This window comes from Mandrillus leucophaeus, unplaced genomic scaffold (assembly GCF_000951045.1).
Source record: "Mandrillus leucophaeus isolate KB7577 unplaced genomic scaffold, Mleu.le_1.0 Scaffold130, whole genome shotgun sequence".
Lineage (NCBI taxonomy): Eukaryota > Metazoa > Chordata > Mammalia > Primates > Cercopithecidae > Mandrillus > Mandrillus leucophaeus.
This window is the reverse complement of record NW_012101255.1, coordinates 4830245-4851816: the sequence shown is the minus strand read 5'-3', so window position 1 is coordinate 4851816 and position 21572 is coordinate 4830245. Positions and strand designations below refer to the sequence as shown.

The 21572-nt window shown below is 37.1% G+C and overlaps 1 protein-coding gene across 1 annotated transcript in view; it reads left to right on the top strand.

Annotated features, from left to right (window-relative positions):
• Window positions 1-1891: 1891 nt before the first annotated feature.
• The window catches only part of CPB1 (carboxypeptidase B1 (tissue)), a 70245-nt gene continuing 50564 nt past the window's right edge, over window positions 1892-21572 (top strand). Inside the window, exon 1 of the mRNA XM_011972798.1 lies at window positions 1892-1979. The gene's annotated coding sequence lies outside the window, so the exon portion shown is untranslated. The remainder of the gene's footprint in view (window positions 1980-21572) is intronic.

Genomic DNA, 21572 nt, shown 5'->3' with positions numbered 1-21572 from the left:
TGTTGCCGTTTCCAGCAGGAAGTGACCTAGGACTCTTAGAAAGCAACTGCCTTTAAGGGTCTGGTGATGACCACTGGGCATGAGCTGGTGAGTGATTAACATTGTTAGATTTGTCCGTAGTATTTAATATGTTCAGAGTGTTTTACAATCCCTTTTCTTAGTCATAACTCATAGGCTTGTGAAGGAGGCAGCTCCTGTCATTATTGCTTTGCTATTTGGAGGCTGATCCACAGAAAGGTTAAATACCGTTTCCAAGGTCACCGAGAGTTTTCCTGACAGCCTACTTAAGCATTCATTGCTGCTGACACAGGGCTCTAGGGAAAAGGAAACAGAGGAGGTGAGGAAAAGCCCTAGGCTACAATGAGAACACAACATCTTAAGCACATCACTGCGGATAGCCTTTCTCGTGTGCTACTAAAGACCACTATGCCAGCAAACATCCAATTATGTCTGATTCTTGCTAATATTAAATAACGTTCTCAGGATTCCTGGGAAAGAGCAAAACTATACACTGACATAGAATGGGAGGAGGATGAAAGTACATTGACTTTTTCATACCTACCCAGATGTACTGTTCATTTTCTATTTATTGTATGCTAATACTAACACACGTAAGCTTATATTTTTAAATGCTAATGGAATCCTATCATATGTGCTGAAAACAGTAGGCACCGTTTAGTTTTTCTATCTAAGGGCCACAAGTAGGCTTTTATTGTCAAAGGAAGACTCTCACTTTTCAGAGTACAAATTGAATATCCCATATTCGAAATTCTTGGGACCAGAACTGTTTCAGTTTTCAATATTTTTAAATTTTGGAATACTTGCATATACATAGTGAGATATCTTGAGGTGTCTAAAGTCAAAACACAAAATTCATTTATGTATCATATACACTTTATGTGCATATCCTGAAGGTAATTTTATACAATATTTTTAATAATTTTATGCATGAAACAAAGTTTTGACTGCATTTTGGCTGATAGCCGTCACATGAGGTCAGGTGTGGAAATTTCCACTTGTGGCGTCATGTCAATGCTCAAAAAAGTTTCAGATTTTGGAGCATTTCACATTTCAGATTTTTTGATGAGAGATGCTCAACCATAGATGCACACTATGTTCAAAAAGGTTAACATCACACGGCTATTCAGTGCACCTTTCCCCCAGTTCAGCGCTCCTCTGTCCCAAGCGGTGTGTCTCCTTGTGGCCATCCCCTGCTGGGCACTACTGATACATGTAAATATGTGAAAAACAACATCCATAAGGAAAGGTTAATTTGGAGAAAAGCTTAAGTGGAGGAATCTATCAGCAACAAGAGTTAATAATCAACTGCAGGTGATTTGGGTAAATGTGAAAATACCCTGAGATCACATAGTCTGAAGACCTTTAAGGAGAGGAATTCATCATTGCTCAGTAGTCACCAATCCCAGTTTACTTCTTATCCTAAAAATATGAACCTAAAAACATGAACACATCAATCATAAAAATGTGGCAGCTTTAATGAGTTAATGTTGTCTAAACTGGAGTGGAAAGAATGCCAGGATAGAACCTAGGGCTTCTGAGTAGATTTGGACCTTCAGTAAATTTCTTTCAGTCACACCATACTCTAGGCAGAGGCCAAGAATGGCCCTTTGATTCCTGTCTTCAGCAGCAAACCAAAGACTTTTTCACTGTGGGGTTTTGGGGTTTGGTTTGTTTTCCCTGAACCCTGTGACCATGACTTTCCTAGCATGTGATAGAGTTCATTGTCTTTCTGCTGAGCTCTCCAATTGGTCCCCACAGAAAACATTTGGCACCCACGGCAACACAGGCAGACCACAAAGCCTCCAGAATGAGGAAATGTTGGAAGCAAATAATATATTCAACTGAGCATTCTTCCTGGCAGTGGGAGCAAGAGCCTGATTTAGACCTTAAAACCTAGTGGCAACGACAAATAAGCATTGGCTTGGAAAATCCACCTCCCATCAGGCTAAACAAGGCAAGTAATATGAAAATAAGTTTGATGTATTTACAAAATCTCTCTAAATTTTCTTTCTAACAGTCACACTCTCAGGCCACTTTCATGGAATCATTCAGTTCTGCATCCCTTGTGTGGGATCCAGAGCTCTTTGTATCTTTGACTGCCTCCCGGCACCTGAGGGTCAAGTATCCCACTGAGAACTTGGAAAGAGAAGCCAAGAAGATTTGGAGCTGGTGCTGGTGACTGTCGAGCACAGATGGCCAGTTATCGATGTAATCTGTGTATCTGGGAGGCATGTGCTATAAGAAGGCAGCTGCTAAACCAAATGAATCAAGCCACAGTTTTTAAGAAGGAAAAGTGTAGATTGGAAAAGGATAAAAGTTTTGAATTTATGCGTCTGTGCAGGGCTATGATCAATGCTTAGAAAATTAGGATTATATGCACTGATGGAGGGTTTTCCCAAAGTGCAACCCTATGGGAGGTCAGAGCGATAATCCATTTCATTTCACTGGCAGAGCTGGGAGAGGGCATTTAACAAGGTCAGCTTTAACACTGTTTTCCTGTTATGCTGAATGTGTTATGTTACTACTGATGCTGTTTTGGAATAAGGTTGTAAGTCTAGGTTTAAAAGAAGGTATTGACCTGTCATTTTCCTATAGAAGTGGAGCAGAGATTGCTTTTATTCAATTTATTGATCACTTAGATGTGTGACTTCATCTATATGGCTGGATAAATTCTGGATTTTCTATCTATCCATGGTTTAATCCATAATGGTACTGGAAAATGAGCCAACATTACTTTGTTCTGGCTGTGTGCACAGCACTGAATTCTAATTGTGTTTCTCAGTCTAAACCCCAGAATGAAAACTGCCAAGATCAATTCATTTTGATAAATCAACTGTTTCTGATGGCCATCTACACTGAACTGCAGCTGCTGTGGGTTTTTTCCCCTAACAAAATGATTATGAAGTAAATGTGCTCCAACTATTGCTCACATTGTTTTATTGAACTAATGAATTGCTCTGGGAAGCTCTATGAAGACTTTTGATCAATTATTGTGTGCAAATTGTTTAAAAGGAAATACATCATAATTAGGCTAACAAATCTGCTGTGATGCTGCCCCTCCTGATGAATAAATTTTGTGTAGATAGAGGGGTAGACACATAGGGGTACTTTGCATTTTTCTCTTTATTGATTTTCATACATTATAATATGATGGATTAACCAACATTGGCTCACAATTGCTCTTTGTCCGAAGTTTAATGGAGGAAAAAATAATACATTTTAATCCCTTTTAAAAATCTCCTATAAGTGTGAGACAGATAAGCATATGGTCATCAAGCAATACTACTGAGAACATTCACCTAGATCAAAATGAGGAAATGGATTTCAGCTGTCACTGCCATGTCATTATAGCCCCCCCTTAACTGCATTTATGTTGCCAAGAGGAATCCTCACCAGATCAAAATGATTGGAATGAGGCCCAAGACAGCTGTGGCCTAGATAAAGAAAACCAAATGATTTTCAGTCTCCTGGATACCAAGAAACAGGATATGTCATTGACGGCCAGTTAGTGATCTTGTTCTACACTCAGTACTGCTCATCTGAGCGTGACACTTTCTGTATCGTCATTGGACTACTGTCACTCATTACAGTTTAAAGAGAAAATTATTCCATTTTCTTTAAAGCCTTCTACTGCAAAGTTTGTGACTCAAACACCAAGTAATACAGTCAGCGAAGACTTCAGAAGTCTGTACAAAGCATCATTAATTCAATCAATGACAATGCCCTTTGTTCTAATAATTTCATTGTTCAAAAACTAAAGATAAATTGGCATGGAAACACATACTAGAGACTACCCTACCAAATAATATAGAGAGTATGATTTTGGATTTATCAAAATTTGACCTTGTATGTTATATAAGAGGGGGAAAATGACTACATGGAGATAAAGGTTTTAGTCAAACCTCTCACAGGAAGTTTTGGGCATTGATAAGAAATTAGCCATTTTTAGCTACCTATGTTTAAAAACACTGTTAGTGTTATGGTCTACGAGATGAAACTTCATGAATTAAAAACTATGTGGTGCCGGTCACAGTGGCTCACACCTATAATTCCAGAACTTTGGGAGGGTGAGGCAGGCGCATCACTTGAGGTCAGGAGTTCCAGACCAGCCTGGCCAGTGTGATGAAACCCCATCTCTACTAAAATATATATACACACACATATATATGTATGTATACACATATATATGTGTATATATACACACACACATATATATATACACACATACACAAAAATTAGCCAGAGTTGGGGGTGCATGCCTGTAATTCCAGCTACTCAGGAGGCTGAGGCACAAAACTGCTTGAACCTGGGAGGCGAAGGTTGCAATGAGCCAAGATCACACCTCTGCACTCCAGCTTGGGCAACAGAGCAAGACTCTGTCTCCAACAAAAAAACCAAACAAACAAACAAACAAAAAAACTATGTGGGTTTGATGAGTGTTGGCATGATCAAAGTCATTTGGACTCTATGTTCAAACAAATAAAAGGGAGTCTCTGAGACTAGGGGACAGTATGTTTCTTAGGAAAAATCTGTGTAACATCATCTCCTGTCCCATAAAAAAAAGGAGTGGGGTGCTGGGCACGGTGGTTCTTTCACACCTGTAATCCCAACATTTTGGGCAGCCAAGATGGAAGGATTGCTTGAGGCCAGGAATTCAAGAGCAGCCTGGGCAACATAATGAGACTCCATCTCTATAAAAATATATATTTTTAAAATTAGCCAGATGTGGTGGTGAACACCTGTAGTCTCAGCTACTTGGGAGGCTGAGGTGGGAGGATCACTTGATCCCTGGAGACTGATGCTACAGTGAGTTATAATCACACCACTGTACTCCAGCCTAGGTGACAGAGGGAGATCCTGTCTCAAACAAAAACGCCAAAAAGAGTTCCTTTTTGAAAATGAAGTGAACTTCATTTTCCCTGGCCAGTGAGTGATCTTGTTCTTTTCAAGGGGGCTTTCCCTAAGGAACTCTCAAGCCTCCTAGAGTTTCTTATTCCCCTAAGTTCTTGTCCTTCTCTGTAATAAAGCTGCTCTCTCCCTAAAATAAAAGATAATAACATCATATATGCAATAATTTTTTAATGTAATGTCTTTAGAAGACCAATATTTTAAAAGTCAAACCACTAGTAACTTAACAGTGTGCCTAACCTTTCTTTTGTCATAGAACACATGAAGTTTATGTTTGCACAGACAAGTTGGCTTGACGTCAGGGCCTCAGGCCCTGCCCCACTGAGGACTGAGAGCATAAATATCTCAGACACACTGTAAGCCATTCATGTGGGAAGGGTTGCTGTCCAGTAGAGGTTGCTTTTTCTGTCGTGCTATCTGTTGATGTCTATTAACCCCTTCTCAGAATATTTTTAAATGCATGAAATAAAATTTATAGGATTGGAAAGGAAACTGATTATATAGAAATACAGTTAGCAAATATTTTAAAACAAATGTATGATATAATAATATACATACTTCTTTATTGAAGCATCAAATAAGATCAGTGGCAACTTCAAAGTAGTTGTAAGTATAAGTAATTTTCAATGTATTTGCAACCATTACATTGTAATATGAAAATATTGTTTTTGCTATTAGAGACCTAGTCATGGGTGTTGCTAATACTACAGAAGTTTGTAGCCTATATTTATAGTTGAGGGAGATGACAAGTTTTGAGAGAAAGTAAGGATGCAATTTTTTCAAATGCCAACTCATGGACCCCTAAGACTTTTTCCCCTAAGAAAACTCTGCTTTAGAAGAGGAAAGCTACAGGAAAATGTTTCTATTGCACTCTCTTCTTCCCTGTCCCCAGACTTTCCCTGAATCATTCAAAGTCCCTTTACCTATATTCTTTTTTCCTTCGGTTTTCTCTATATTTTTTAATTTTTGAATTAGTCTTTTTTCATTATTATCTTCCAAATTCCTTCCATTCTTTTCCTTCACTTCATTTCCTTTCCTCCCTTTCCATAATTCATTTCTCAATACACTTAGCACATGAGCAGGTCCATTAGGGTAAGCGCTTGAATGAGTCTGTCCATAGCACACAGTAGAAGTTTGATCAAAGAGGGAAATGCACCAAGAAGTACAGCCAAGTTATAGGAGGGATTCACCTTGCTCCAAGCCAGGCCCCTACCTTGCTCCAAGCCAGGCCCCTTGTCGTAAGTAAAAAAAAAAAAAAAAAAGAAAGAAAGAAAGTAGTTTTTACTGCTCAGGATAAAAGTGGGCAATTGTCTGTTTACCTTAGTCAATATACAGTCAGTAAAATTACCTAATCATCAGAGTAGAATATTTGCAGTCATTTTTATCACATAAATATCATGTTCTTCCTGTAGATTAAGGTTCCATTAGTTAATCTCATATCTTAATAGAAGTTATTATCATTAACAAAACCCTAAAAATATTTATAGACAGTCAAGATTATAAGAAAGTGCAAGCATTTAAAACTGTTCTCCACATACCTCAAATACACAACCATACATTGGTACTGAAAAATATCGTAACACCACACTCATTTACCACCCTCCTGCTCAAATAATATTCTAGATAAAACTTGTATGATTAGGCCGGGCGTGGTGGCTCATGTCTGTAATCCTAGCACTTTGGGAGGCCAAGGTGGGTGGATCATGAGGTCAGGAGTTCGAGATCAGCCTGGCCAAGATGGTGAAACCCCGTCTCTACTAAAAATTAAAAAAATTAGCCGGGCACGGTGGCAGGCACCTGTAATCCCAGTTATTTGAGAGACTGAGGCAGGAGAATCACTTGAACCCAGGAGGTGGAGGTTGCTGTGCGCCAAGATCATGACACTGTACTCCAGCTTGGGCGACAGAGTGAGACTCCATCTCAAAAACAAACAAACAAAAAACTTGTATGATTATGCTCTTAGAGGCCATGAATTATCTGCTTGATCTCTTGGGGCTGCCACTGAGTAATCCAGAAGACCATTAAATTCCCCAGTAAGGGCCGGGGGCAGTAGCTCACGCCTGTAATCCCAGCACTTTGGGAGGCCGAGGCGGGTGAATTGCCTGAGGTCAGGAGTTCAAGACCAGTCTGGCCAAAATGGTGAAACCCTGTTACTACTAAAAATACAAAAAAAATTACCCAGGCGTAGTGGCATGCACCTGTAATCCCAGCTACTCGGAAGACTGAGGCAGGGGAATTGCTTGAACCAGGGAGGCGGAGGTTGCAGTGAGCCAAAATGATGCCACTGCACTCCAGCCTGGGTGACAGAGCAAGACTCCATCTCAAAAACATAAAAATAAATTCCCCAGTAAGTAAATGAAGAAAAATACTGAATAAATTTGGAAACAATAGGAAAACAAGAGACTCATAAGTGAAATTTATTTTTAAATTGTGCTGGATTCAGCTTACCAATAAGGAAAGGGAATTCATTAAATGTTAAGTCTTTCATCTCCGTAAAGCACATGTAACAACATCTAATATAATTGTGTATACAACCATGTGAGCTAATTTTGCCACAAAAAAACAGCCACCTGGGTAATAAACTGTCTGAAAAAATAATGATAATTTATAAAAATGCCAATTGGGGAAAAGCACTTAATACTATGCTATCTAGCCAAAGAAAATGAGATCCACTCCAATTATTTCAATACTCTGACATGAAGCATTTTGTGTTACTTTGGTAGTCATAATTTATCGCGAGGAAGGCTGATCAGGAAGTGGACAGAAGCATCTGTATGGAAGCCACACCTCAGTCCACAGGCTTTCTCAGGTGACTCACCTATTTCCAAGCTACCTAGCTCTCCCTGCTAATTGTTTCAAGTGCAAATAAACATGCTGTATGATGCAAATCTTGGCTTCCCTAATCAAATACCAAATGTGTGACCATAACAATCATTATCTTTTTCTCTAAGCCTCAGTTTCTTCAAATGTAATATGGGGTAATTCATAGAGCAATGATGAAAATCAAGTTAGACAACACATGTTAAGTTGTTAGTGCTGAGCCTGACACAGAGTAAGTTCTCAATCAATAATACGGTGATGGCCTTTAGCCGATCCAAGCAACTGGCCAGATAATACTTTGAACTCTAAGAAGAAAATATGGTTGAATTTTATATGATGTGTAATGCCTTTTACCTGTTCAGAAATCCATTATATTCTTCTTCTATTTGGTGCAATACATACCAATGGTGAGCTAATGCTGTGGTATTTTTCACACACCATAGTAGAAGTATTACTTTAATGTCAAGTGTAAGCAGCTCTTATTATGCTTAAGACCATGACATCTGCCTTGATACAGCATAAAGAAAAATCACATCCACCTGGAGAACATGAAGATAACTATAGCATTGTTTCTATAGGGGGAATAAATTAAAATTTTGTGATTTCTTTACGTGAAAATTTGAAGTACATTGACTTAGCCTGGGGATTTCCAAAATAACTTTTTAAGAAGTAATAGGGATCTTTAAAAGAAAATGATTAAAAATCCATCTATTTTATTTGGCTCATTCAAATATAATATCTATAAAAGCTTTGTGTTGTGGTAATAATCCCTTACTATTTCCTCTCTCTCCTTGGTCTTTTCATTTATTCATTTCCCATTAATCGTAAAACTGAAATAAAAAGAGAATGAATTTTTTAAAGTCACTTTCCATTCTAAAGCTTTGTTAATTTCTTCTAAGTGCACTTTAGTGCTGTTTAATTTGTATCTAGGGGTAGCTCATTGTTGCTGCACTATTTGCTTATTCCTCCAGATAGAAGCAATTCACTGGGCTGGCCAAATCCTCCACCTGGCCACCATCAGCATATGCACAGCACCAGGAGGAAACAGGCAGCTGAGTGTACCTTTGGGCCTGTTTCCTTTGGTATTCAAACTCTCCACTTTCTCCAGTGGGCCCACGGTAGTGGGGGCATATTTATGGAATTTAGATCATCTCTGATCCTAATCCTGGCAGACAATGAACATAGCTGTGCTTCCATTCTGATATTTTAGTACTAAACAAAGCTCTATCTATTTAAAAGCCATTGCACTGACAAATAAGGAGTCTCTAACGTGCACTTCCGAATTTAACATTAGTTGTTACTGGAACTCACTGTTTTGTTAATGTCATATAAGAAAAGTCTAGAAAGAAACAGGAGTGATCTTGCTGTAGCTTAACCAGGATTATGGATGTCCACACTCTGGAGAATGTATAGATGTTATACTGTGGTGATACGTTTTTTAGGGTCACCGGACAGCTCCACACCCCTTAGAGCTAGAACTTGGTATGTTAAGTGTAACTTGGTAATACATATGTTAAAAATGGCTTTTATCTTGGATGATAACATCACCAGTTTCTAGGCGTAGCACTTTTTCTAATGTGTAAGAAGTTTCACTCCACGGATGTCACCTGATGATTGATCATTTTGATGTAGAAAAGTTTGAATTTAAACACCAAATCATTCTTTATCTGAGAATCTGTTACTCAAGAGAGCAGATATTTTTAACTAAGGACGTATCATGCCACATTGAACTGAAACAAACACTAAGCACATTGTACAAGATCAGTAGTGGCAGTCAATGTGCACTAATGACCAGGACACAGCACAGTATTTTTATTCCAAATGAAGTGCTTGCAATTAGTTTAGTATTTTTTGAACAATATTTATATAGATTTCTTTATGTTAAATTTCAACAAAACATGGAGGATCCAGAAGGCCTCATCTTGGAGGTCTTGGGATTTTCGCCTTACAGAATGATTCTTCTTGCCCTTGGTCATATTTTTCTTGGTCTTAGAACCTGCTAAATACCAAACCCACAGATGATTCAGAAAAAAAATAAAATAAAATAAATTTTTAAAAAGCCAACCAAGCTATTCTACCAAAGAGTTGAAGAAAAACCCTAATGATCTTTAAATCCAGTAACCAAAAGTTGCCAGCTTCTTCTTCTAAAACAAATTAACTTTTTTTTTTTTAATTAGTTTGGAAAACTATCTGCTACATAGCTTCTTTCTTTGCTGTGTACAACTTATTCTAAACTGCTGTTCACACCCGTAATCTATGTGCCTAGCTTAGTGCCTGGCACATGAAAGGTATCACATAAATATATTTAGAATTCATAAGAGTCTAGTTTAGGGAACAAATTGAATGAATGAATGAATGAATGAATGAAGACCATATTCTAAGTGTTAATCCTTATCACTACTAATTTAGCAGAAATGTCCTGAGAAGTGCTGATTTTCACATTCCTCCTCATCACATTTTTCCTATTGATACTGCTGAAAGTGACAAATGTAGAACTCCACTCCAGATTTCTCCAGTGTGGGAAACCAGGGAGCAGAGCAAATCAAAGCAAGGGAAGTTTTTCAATCTTTTAGCATCTCTGGTAAATTAGTAAGGTATCCTCCTGCATGTTGCTCTGAGTTTGAAAAGGTTTTAAAACAAATTACTTTTTTCTCTTGGCCTCTCTCAGGAGCAACCTAAATCCTAGTTTTCAAATGTTGAAATGCCCTTAAAAGGGAGGGGTTGAAATGATATATTCAAGGAATCAGTTTTAAAGAATTAGATTGCTAGCTGTCCTCACAGCAGATAGTCTGGAAATGAAAATTGCTAGCCTTTTTGGTGGTATTAGCAGAGTAGTAAATATAATGTACATGTCATTTTTATTCCAAATGGAAGGACTAGTAGTTACTAGTGAATGACATTAAATTGTACCAGATGCCAAGTAAATTTTAACAATTTTATAGGTGATTTTCTCATATTCATATATTCATTAGTATTTCAATGTTTAGGTATATAACTCAAGGTTTCAATATTACACCATGTAAAAAGAAAATTATAAAAGTGTCTACAGAACAACATTCCACTCTTGAGACAAAAATCCATAGTTTGGTCAAGAAATTATTCTATATCAACCCAAGAGAAATGAAAATATATCCCACAAATACTTATATGGGAATGCTCATAGCAGCAGTATTCATAATAACCAAAATGTAAAAATTATCCAAACGCATGTGAACTGGTAAATAGATACACAAGATGTGGTTGCTCCAGACGATGGAATATTATTAAGCAATAAAAAGGAATGAACTACTCATAAATGCTACAACATGGAAGAACCTCAAAAACATTGCGCTAAATGAAATAAGCCACATGCAAAAGATCACACATTATATTATTCCATGTATATAAAATGTCGAGAAAATAAAAATCTATAGAAATAAAAAGCAGCTCTGGAGCTGGGCATGGGAACAGGAATTGTCTGCGAAGAAGCATGAGGAATATTTTCAGGGTGAGAGAAAGAGTCTAAAATTGGATTTTGGTGATAGTTACACAACTGGTAAATTTACTTAAAAATTATTAAACTGTACACTTAAGATGGGTAAATTTTATGATATATAAACAATAAAGCTGCTAATAAAAGTGAGAACAAACACTTTTGTCACAGATGAAAAGCTTGATTAAAATGCTTACCTATGCAAAAAAAAAAAAAATCACCTGTGAAATATAAAATACTTTTACTAATATGTAAAGCAATTGTCAATGAGAAGTGGTTTTTTCCCCCTTAACAATATGATAGAAATATGAGAACAGACATTCCCTAAATTGCCCTACCTTCCAATATCTCAACAATGTCACGAAGTAGATACTTACTGGGAGCCTCCTGTGTGTCAAGTATCATGTTAAGTTCTTAAAAAGCGAAAAGATTGAGACAACTTTAATCAAGACGTCCTTTTTCTTTCATTTACTTATTTATTTATTTATTTATTTATTTATTTATTTATTTATTTTTGGCTTTCCAGCCATAGACCTTCTTTACCCTCACTGATCTAAGAGACTGTCTCAAAAGGCATAGACAAGCACACTTGTAGATTTATCGTTCCAATTCCAACATCAGCTGAGCGATCTATGTGAATTAGTGTATGCGCTAACCCCTTCCCCAGATTTCGCTTTCCTCAAACTCCCTTCCAGCCATATCCTTCATTGCCTGCAAATAACCTTGCCTTTTACTTCAAAAAGAAAATTGAAGCCACCCTGTAGAGAATGCCTTAGGGCCTCTTTCCACTCACCCACTGACAATCCTTCTCACCTCCCAACACGTTAGCCCCTCCTATTCCCTCAGGAGTCAATATTCAACTCTCTTTAGTATATTTAACCTCTTCTTAATTGGTACTTTTCCCTTAAATTACAAACATGTTCAAGATCTTTCACTATTTTAAAAGTATTCTTAAAACTTACAAACTCCTCTAGCAACTTTCCTCTTTCCCTCTCTCCCTTCATTTCCTTGAAAGATCTGGCTGAAATTCCTGCTTCCTATTCTCGAGCCCTGTCTAAGATCAGCAATGACGAGCCAGTTGCTATATCACTGTTTCCTCATCAATCTTTAGTTTACTTGATGTTTCGGTAGTATGCTTTTGGGCCTTGGAGTTGATCCTAGAAAGGATTGAGACTTTGGAGAATGCTAGAATGGAGTGAATATATTTTATACCTTCACCTCTCCAAAGACCCAGATCATCATTTCCAACTGCTTATTGTACATTTCCATTTGGATAACACATGGATTGTGCAGATTCATATACTGTATTTCATCAGATCTAAACTTTCATCAATTATAACATAACCCATAATTTTATATACCTTTAAGAAAAAAATGCCACCAATTTGATGATGCTATGCTATTCATTGTGAGAATCATAGCAAAATGTGGAGATGTTAAAAATCGGCGGGGGTTGGGGGGAGACATGGACCAATGAGGTGAAGGAAGGATTCAAGGAAGTGAAGAATTTAATCAGCAAGGAAGTGGAGGATTCATCTTCAGAAGGGAAGATGTTTCAAGCAGCTGGCAGAGCATGAGCAAAGTCACAGCTGTTTAAAAATGCCTGGTCTGTTTGGAAAACTATGGCATCTGGAAAGACCAAGGCCAACTTGTGACAGCCTGTTATCAAAAATACCTCAGTAATTAAGCAGACTTTAAACTGTAGGGAAAGGAATAATAACGCCCATACGTTCTTAGTTGAAATAGACTCATTAAAACAGACAGATTAACAAGAGAAAAACAAACAGAAGTTTGTTAACATGTATATTTCATATATACATGGGCGACACCCAGGGAATAAGTTCTCAAAGATGTAGCTTTGAATTCCAGCTTATATAACATCTTCAACAAAGAACAGTAAATTTTTAGAGAAGTAAAAAGACAAAGGAAAAGGACTTGGAGTCTCTAGGGACAGCAACTTGGGGAAGACTAACAGAAAAAGTTTACTTAGTAAAGCTTGTTAATGTGGATTTCTCTGGCATCACCCCTAAGCCTATAAATTGTGTGTATTAGAGGGAAAATAACATCTTTTGTCTTTGTAAATCTATATCCTGCTTTTAAGCAAATAGAGAGAAGACAGAGAGCTTTCCTGTATCTCCTTCTTAATTGCCTTCAGCTCAACAATCCTTTATATTTTGGAGTGATATATTCTTGTCTTTCATAGTTCCTCCATTGAAACTTTATTTATATAAAGCTTAACAAAATAAAAGTCGGATTGGTAGCTATGGAAAGATTTGGGTTGGAAGTTGCAAGATCAAAGATGGGCAAAAGACAGAAGAACATAAATTGAAACAAGCAGGAAAAAAAAATACATTGAAATACATTGTCCCATACCTTATTGAATCAGTCACTTTGTACTGAGAATAAGTCAGTTCAGTTAAACTTGTGTCTCATTTCAGGAGGTGGTATTATAAGTGGGCTCCCACCAAAGCTAGGCCTATATGGTGCAAGCACACAGTTATTTAATAAGAGGTATTTATATGGAAACAAGAGAAAAACAAAGATGAATCATTAGAGCAAATTTTAAACCAGTTACTGAACTCAGAGGGTGGCTAGTCAGAAAGAATTCTAAATGTTGGGCTCAAAGCATCTTTTGCAATTTTAATGACTCTAGTGATGTCTGAGTGGCCCACAGGCAAGAGGCATGAAGGAGGTCCACATGTGAGCTATTGTGGTTATTTCTCTTAAGTTTATGTTAAGTTGTCCAGTATCAACTGGCGGAGTTTTGGGAAAAGGGTAGATTTTGTTCTTAGTGATGTCAGTCACAAAGGTGAGAGAATATTGGAAATGTTAATTTGGAGACCCACAGTCAAATATTGGAGGAAACTAGAAAAATTCAGAATCCAGTTCAGTTTACAGGTAGATAATAAAACCTCAAAAACTATGAATAGGGCTGGAATCTAATAATAGGTGCACTGTACTTTTATTCTGAAGCATTTTTTTTCTCTATAATCACCCCTATTTTTACCAAAGATAATCACAGTAAGGCTAATTTATTTTCAGAATAAGTCTAGTGTTTTTAAACTTCGATTGGTTATTTCCGTAAGTACAGCAAAAATAGTGATTGATCACATAGGATCTTTTTAAGTCTGCTTTGGTGCAACTTTTGATAAGAAATTTCAGATTAGACTTTTAAAAGGCTTTGACTCAAGGCCAAGGATTTGCTAGAAGACTTTGACCACAATACCTATAGATTTGGGTAAATTCTTCTCCTCTTAAGGTTCCTGAAATATTTTGAGGTTCCTGATTCTGCCAGGAAGTGACATTCCATACTCACCTATAAGGTTTGCAACACTTTTAATTAGGTACTAGGCCAGTGTTTTTGAGGGCGGCTTTACTGGTTCCATAAAGCCAACCTTAGTTTCTTAAAACTGTCTGGTCATATCTGATTCTATGCACATTTTCAAACATGACCTTCCAGTCAAAAGCCTTGGCAATATAAGGAGTGTTTCCAATTGCATTCTGTTATAAAGAGAATAAATTCTTATTGAACTTTTAAAAATAACTATTGCCGTAAAACAGAAATACTTGTAATAGCTTCTGAATTCTCAGGAGATCAGGTAAGGAGAAAAAATAAATGTTTACAAAATTCTGTTTACAAAAAGTATACTTTATCAAATTAATGCAAGCTATAGATAGTTCAAGACAAAAAAATAAAAGGTTTCCTTAATCTGAAAAACAAAGCATTAAAAAACCAGTAATGTTTCAAACAAAGAGGCCATGAAAAATTTACCCTCATTACTCCATTCAGTTCCATAAAATTAATTCTTGTTCTGTTTGATCTCGGTTAGCAATTTTGTGAACCCATCAGTTCCTTTATTAGAATTCTAGAAATTCTTGCCCAGTCCAATGGTGTGATCTTATAGTTAGCAGAATATGTACTCGTCAGAGTCTTTTCCATGAATCGCCTTGAAGATGAAACACTTCAAGATTATAGTTGCTTGCAGAAACTTCCAGGAAAGTACCAGAGTAAAACAATTAATTAGCTGTGAATGACAATATTTTCAATGGCCATAGTTAAAGATCTGATGAGAGTTAATTATAATAATGATGCAATTGACAAGAAAATTTATTTGTTTCTGTGACAGCATTTTAAGATAACTAGGATTTTGTCTGATAACGTTATACAAACTTCTAGGAATCAAATTTCTAGGAATTTCATATAATTTCTGGAACACATATTAATAACATATCCACATAATTCGAAGAAGGTGAAACATCATTTATCTCTTTTTGTTTCTTTCCAGACAGCCTGTCACCCAGGCTGGTATACAGTGGCTCAATCACAGCTCACTGCAGCCTCGAACTCCTGAGAGGATCCTCTCACTTCAGCCTCCCAAGTAGATAGGACTGCAGGCACATGCCACCACACCTGGCTAATTTTCGTTTTTCATTTTTTTGTAGAGACGGTGTTTTACTATGTTGCTCAGGCTCGCCTTGAACTTCTGGCGTAAAGCCATCCTCCTGCCTTGGCCTGCCCAAGTTCTGGGATTATAGGCATGAGCCACTGCACCCAGCCCATTTCTTATTTGACAATGCTTCCTATGCAAATTTAACATATCAAATAAGCCTAATTAATTTAATATGTCTCTTGTTAGGGAGAATAAATTTTTTGAGATAGTCAAGGGGCTCATCTGAAAAATCCTGAAGTTAATTCTAGGTTAAAAAATACTTAATTTAGAATTTGATTTAGGGCATTGGTAAAAATGCCAAAATGTTCAAATCACTTGAATCCATAGGATTACAGATCACTGTGAAATAATAGTCATTCATTTAACTAGAATGAGAATTAAAATACTTCAAAGGCAAATACAGAAAGTTACATAGCTGCAGGAAAAAAAAAAAAAAATTTGCCCTTTTAATACAAAAGACTCAGTTGTCTTAAGTAATCAAAGACCTAATAATAGAAAACACAAAGCACAGAAAATTATTTTGATAAGACATAAAATCTTTGTTTTCTAGTCAGAGCCCTCTAAAGGTAAAAATCTTTCAGTGTCTCTTATCAAGAGCAGATTTAATGTTCTAAGGACTTCGCTTTTTTTACAGAGAGAAAAGCAGCTTCTAGTTTTATACTAGTAAGTTGTTGATAGGAAGACTCATTTTTAAAACTCATATAATACATTTATTCAATTTTAACCAGCTTCAGCACAAAAGATAGTCCCTCCCTCTTTGACCCCTCCTCTCCTCCCCCACATAACTTTCTATATCCTTTCAGTTTTGTCCTTCATGTTCCTTTTTTATTCTAAAATAACCATTCCTTTCACTTTAATACAGAATTAATTACTCTCTTTTTCCTTTAACAAAACAGATCCTCTTATAACGTTCCTTACCAAAAGCACATCTCATTTTCCTTGCATACTTTGCACCCAAGAGTTGTTTCCCTTAATATTTCTAGTAGTTTTAATTATATATTAATCCAAATTTTTAACTCTAAGTAACTTTAATTTCTAGAAACATGTTCTTCCTCATAGTGTAATTTTTTAACTTGACACAAGACATGTTTAATAGCAGACCCAAATATCTTCGGTTTCTCTATACTATATGAAAACAAAATGCCAAAAGTATACAAATTTAAACTTACGCTTAGTAATTAGTGCATCAGTATTTTATCTTATTTGGAAATGATCTAGATATTGAATAAGTATCTATTTTTTAACTTAGCAAAACTTAAGAGTGCAAGTTACCAAAGAGATTTACAAAACTGTTTTTAAGTAGATATAACATAAAATGTAATTATTGTTTGAAAGCATATTCATAAATTCTTACCCCACTTACACCTGTTTAATTCACTTATTCTTCACAATTGTGCTTGGATTACCCATGAAATTTTCAGGGACATCGTTCAAAGTTAAGCATCGTTTCAAGTTATTTCCCCATTAAGTATTTTCACTGCACATGCATGGTAGGCAGACATCATCAAAACAACAACTTAAAAGTTACATATATTGGATTTTTTGTTTGTTATTATTAAACTAACAATATTAACGTAGCCTTATCTACCAAAGACTTATCCAAGTCATGTGAACTTGAAAAGCATCTGGGTTAATTCCTATACTTCTGGCAGTTTTAGGAATATTTAATTTTTTATATAAGCATTCATTTTTCTTTAAGCCAATTAAATAGAGCTCTTTTACAAATTAATTTTGGCAATGCCATCCAGAGTTAGGAAAATATCACATATACTAACATACATACAAAGACATGTATAGACATAGACAGTAGTAGATCTTATAGCTTTCATTCTAAAACTTTAGCCATGTTCCAGGTACTATAATACAAAACTCATTAGTTTATAAAAGAATAAGCAGAATCCAAATTGTTTCTGACAAATGGGACAAGCCAGGGTTACCTGCTCAGATGGCCAAACCTTTCTACCACTATTTTTGGAAAAGACTTAGATTTTTTTTATTTGCCCAATTTCCAAATAGCTTTTTTTCCTTCTGATAAGTCATCTCCCTGAAGTCTGCATTTCAAAAGGAGTGGTTCTCAGGTAAGACAAGGTAGAACATTTATATCTCAAAGGTACAGAAAAAGAATATAAGTTTCTCTCCAAGAAGGAGCCTTGGGGCACATTTTTCTATCATCAGAGCTCAATCCTGTGGAGGCTGTTGACTAAATTTTAAGTGCTGGTATATTTCCAGTTAACCTTTGTAGTCTCGGATAGCTGCTTTGGGGGATCCTGAGATCCATGAGAGCAGGATTCCAAAGCTCAAGTGACCAAGAGGCTAGAGTGGGAGGGAAAAGGTACATCAAGGGAGGACAGAGGGATGGAGGAGGCAGAGGCTGAAAGGAGACATATCAACAATGTAAGGGAACTGATGAAAGATTTAAGGCAACAAAAGAAAAAAGAAGAAATAGAAGCAATGAGAAGGAAGAAGCCAACTTGGGGAGATCTTAAGTTCTTAAAGAAGCCAATAAAGTTCCATATTACCCTTAACAAAATTTATGCCAACAAGACAGAAACCTGAAAGTGGCGGCAGAACCTACAGTTAGCAAGGGTTTGAGAAGAAGGGCTTCCCATGGAGGAATTCCTATGGGAGAAGCAGGATCAAGTGGAGAGAACAGAGTGGCCTTTCAAAAGTTGCTTCTATCAGGCTATAACTATCAGAAACCAAACTTTTTTAACCGAAGGTATTATCTACCAAGCAACTCAGGATCAAAACCAATAAACCTTTTATGGCTTAACCACAGATATACTAGCCATCTCCAGAGGTGCAAAGATACCATCTCCGTGATTTAAAAGTTCACTTTCAGACATAGCCAAAAAAATCAAAGATCTCTGCTGCCACAGGTGGTTAAGGATAGTGTTTGTGTAAAAATGTGTCCCAGGGAATGTGGGATGCTTCCAATCACAGCCCTGCTAATTTGAAATACCGCGCATGCATTTTACTGGGATAGAATTTTCCCAGCACTAACCAAAAGCAATGAAGGTTGAGACAATGAAAGCCCCCTGTGGACTGGGACCTATTATTAAGACAAATTCCCCTGAGAGTTGGCACAAAGAACACTTTGTTTCTCAGGTTCCCAACCCAACTAACTTCCAGACACAAGTTGACACCTGCAACCCCACCCCAACACCAGCAAGGACCAGAGAAAATATTTTTGCCAGTCATAAAGCCAAGCTCTCAGGACATAAACAAGACAAACAGGAAAACGAGGGTTGTCCATGGAATGAAAAGGATCAATAACAAGTGGGTACCCCAAGATAGAGAATCACATTTCGAACTAAATCATACAAATGTTTTCCTCCGGCTGAAATGAATTTGGAAAGGAAAGGACAAGGATAAATTTTTACTTTGCTCTCTTAAATGGGCACTACAGATAGAGATCAGAAAGAGCTGACTTTGATGTAAATTCTTACCCTTTTGCCTGCTTCTGCCATTTCCCCAGGATCCCATCTGTGGACTCTGAAGCAAATGAGTATCCCAGAAAAATTTGATCTCCTTGTCACCAGAAATTCAGAGAAAGGAATAAGAACCTCTCTAGGTTCTTAATAGGAACAGACCCATTACAAAAGACAGGTTAACAAGAAGTTTGTTAACATGTATATTTCACATATACATGGGAGACACCCAGGGAATGAGTAGTTGAGTGGCTCTCAAACATGTGGCTTTGAATTTCAGCTTATATCTCAGATTTAACATAGAAAAGTACAAATAACCAACAAAAAAAAATGGTTAAGTAAGCAAAGTTTGCTAACTATAGATTCCTCCAGCATCACCCCCAGGACCATACGTGTTTAAAGTTGCCATCAGTGGTTGTTGTTCTTCGTAGAAGAGGGGCAAGATACCTTTTGTCTTTGTAAATCTTTGTTCTGCTTGTAGGCAAGTAGAAGGCGGGTACAGAGTTTTCCTGTATCTACTTATTCTTAATTGCCTTCAGCTCAACAATTCTTTGTATTTTGGAGTGGCATGTACTGGTCCCCCACACAATAATAGTCCATAATTCCTTGCCTCTGAAATTTATTTCAGCCCCATATTCAAACTCTCAGAGACGTTCTGTCTCATTTTAAATAAAGATGCATCATTCACTTCAGTCTTGAAACTACCCTCTTTTAAATCACCCAGTGAGCATTTACACATTTCTAAGAATTCCGTAACTTAGAAATCAGCTAATGATATTTGCTCTTAAGAATGAGAAAGAAAAAAATTTTCCTTGAAATGTGTGTTAAACGTGAAAGAAAAGAAAACATAAATAAGGAAGAATGTTTAGTGCTTGCCCAGATTTTTCCTACTTTTATTAGGTAGTCCAAAGTCCAGAATGTGTTAAGGTCTATGGGAAAATGTCAAGTATACCAAGAAAACATTTAATTAGATCATAGACAATAACCAGCAAGAAACAGTTCCCTCTTCTTCACTTCCCTTTGAGGATATAACTAAAACAGCAAGAAAACAGAAATAAGTTCATAGCACCTAGTTGCCCCTGCCCAACATGTCTTCACCTGGAAAGTACAGAGAGAATTGAGCCAAAGAGAGGTAAGAAATAGTAAGAAAGCATCCAGTCCCATTAACTATGGTCACAGCTTCTAGGCCCAGCTGTACTGTGCAGGGAACTGTTTTCCTGGGAGACTGGCAGAGCTTGCAGATGTCAGAAGGAACAAGTACCAAGGAACTTTAAAGAAACCAAGCTACCCCCATTCAAGAAAAGCCTCCTGCTCAGTAATTGCTGCCCTCTTAATATGCCAACTGCTGTTGCCTTCCAGCTTGTCACATCTCAACCTCAACTCCTCAGATCATGCTTCAGGGCTTTTTTTGCCCTGGGTACCATTGTTCCACTTCATCTCACAAATCCATAGCTGCCTCCAAGGCCACCAACCTCTGCTCTGCACAGTTCCAGAGAAGAATCTATTGCAGCAAGCAATGTGTTCATGCTGGCATTTAAGTGCCTCATTGTCTCTGGTATTGTCCTGTTATTTAATGCCTTAATAGGTTCTTAAAGATGCTGCTGGAGCCATTCAAAAGCCATGAACAATGTCTAAGCTAAACTTTCTACATATATACCTTTTTCCCTGATTTGTGTCTCCATCTGCGTCCACAATCATACTGAAGTTCATGTAAACCATAGCTTGATTTGGAAACAGATAATCATGTCAGTAAACCAATGGACCAGTGGTTCTCAATAGGGAGAATAGGATTTAGCCGTGAGGAAACATTTGGCAATGTCTGAAGGCATTATTGGTTATCACAGTGATATCACTGATATCACAATGATATAGTTTGGCTGTGGCCCCTCTGAGAAGAGGGCTACCATCCTCCAGTTAAATTGGACTTTAACTAGAAGTCCAATTAAACCTCTTTTTTTCCTAGTTTCAGGTATGTCTTTATCAGCAGCATGAAAATGAACTAATATAGTAAACTGGTACCAGTAGAGTGCAGCATTACCGAAAAGATACCCCAAAATGTGGAAGCGACTTTGGAACTGGGTAACAGGCAGAGAGGTTGGAACAGTTTGGAGGACTCAGAAGAAGACAGGAAAATGTGGAAAAGTTTGGAACCTCCTAGAGACTTGTTGAATGGCTTTGACAAAAATGCTGATAGTGATATGAACAATAAAGTCTGGGCTGAGGTGGTCTCAGATGGAGATGAGAAACTTGTTGGGAACTGGAGCAAAAGTGAGTCTTGTTATGTTTTACCAAAGAGACTAGCAGCATTTTGCTCCTGTCCTAGAGATTTGTGGAATTTTGAACTTGAGGGAGATGATTTAGTGTATCTGGCAAAAGAAATTTCTAAGCAGTAAAGCTTCAAAAGGTGACTTGGGTGCTATTAAAAGCATTCCGTTTTGAAAGGGAAATGGAGCACAAAAGTGAAGAAAA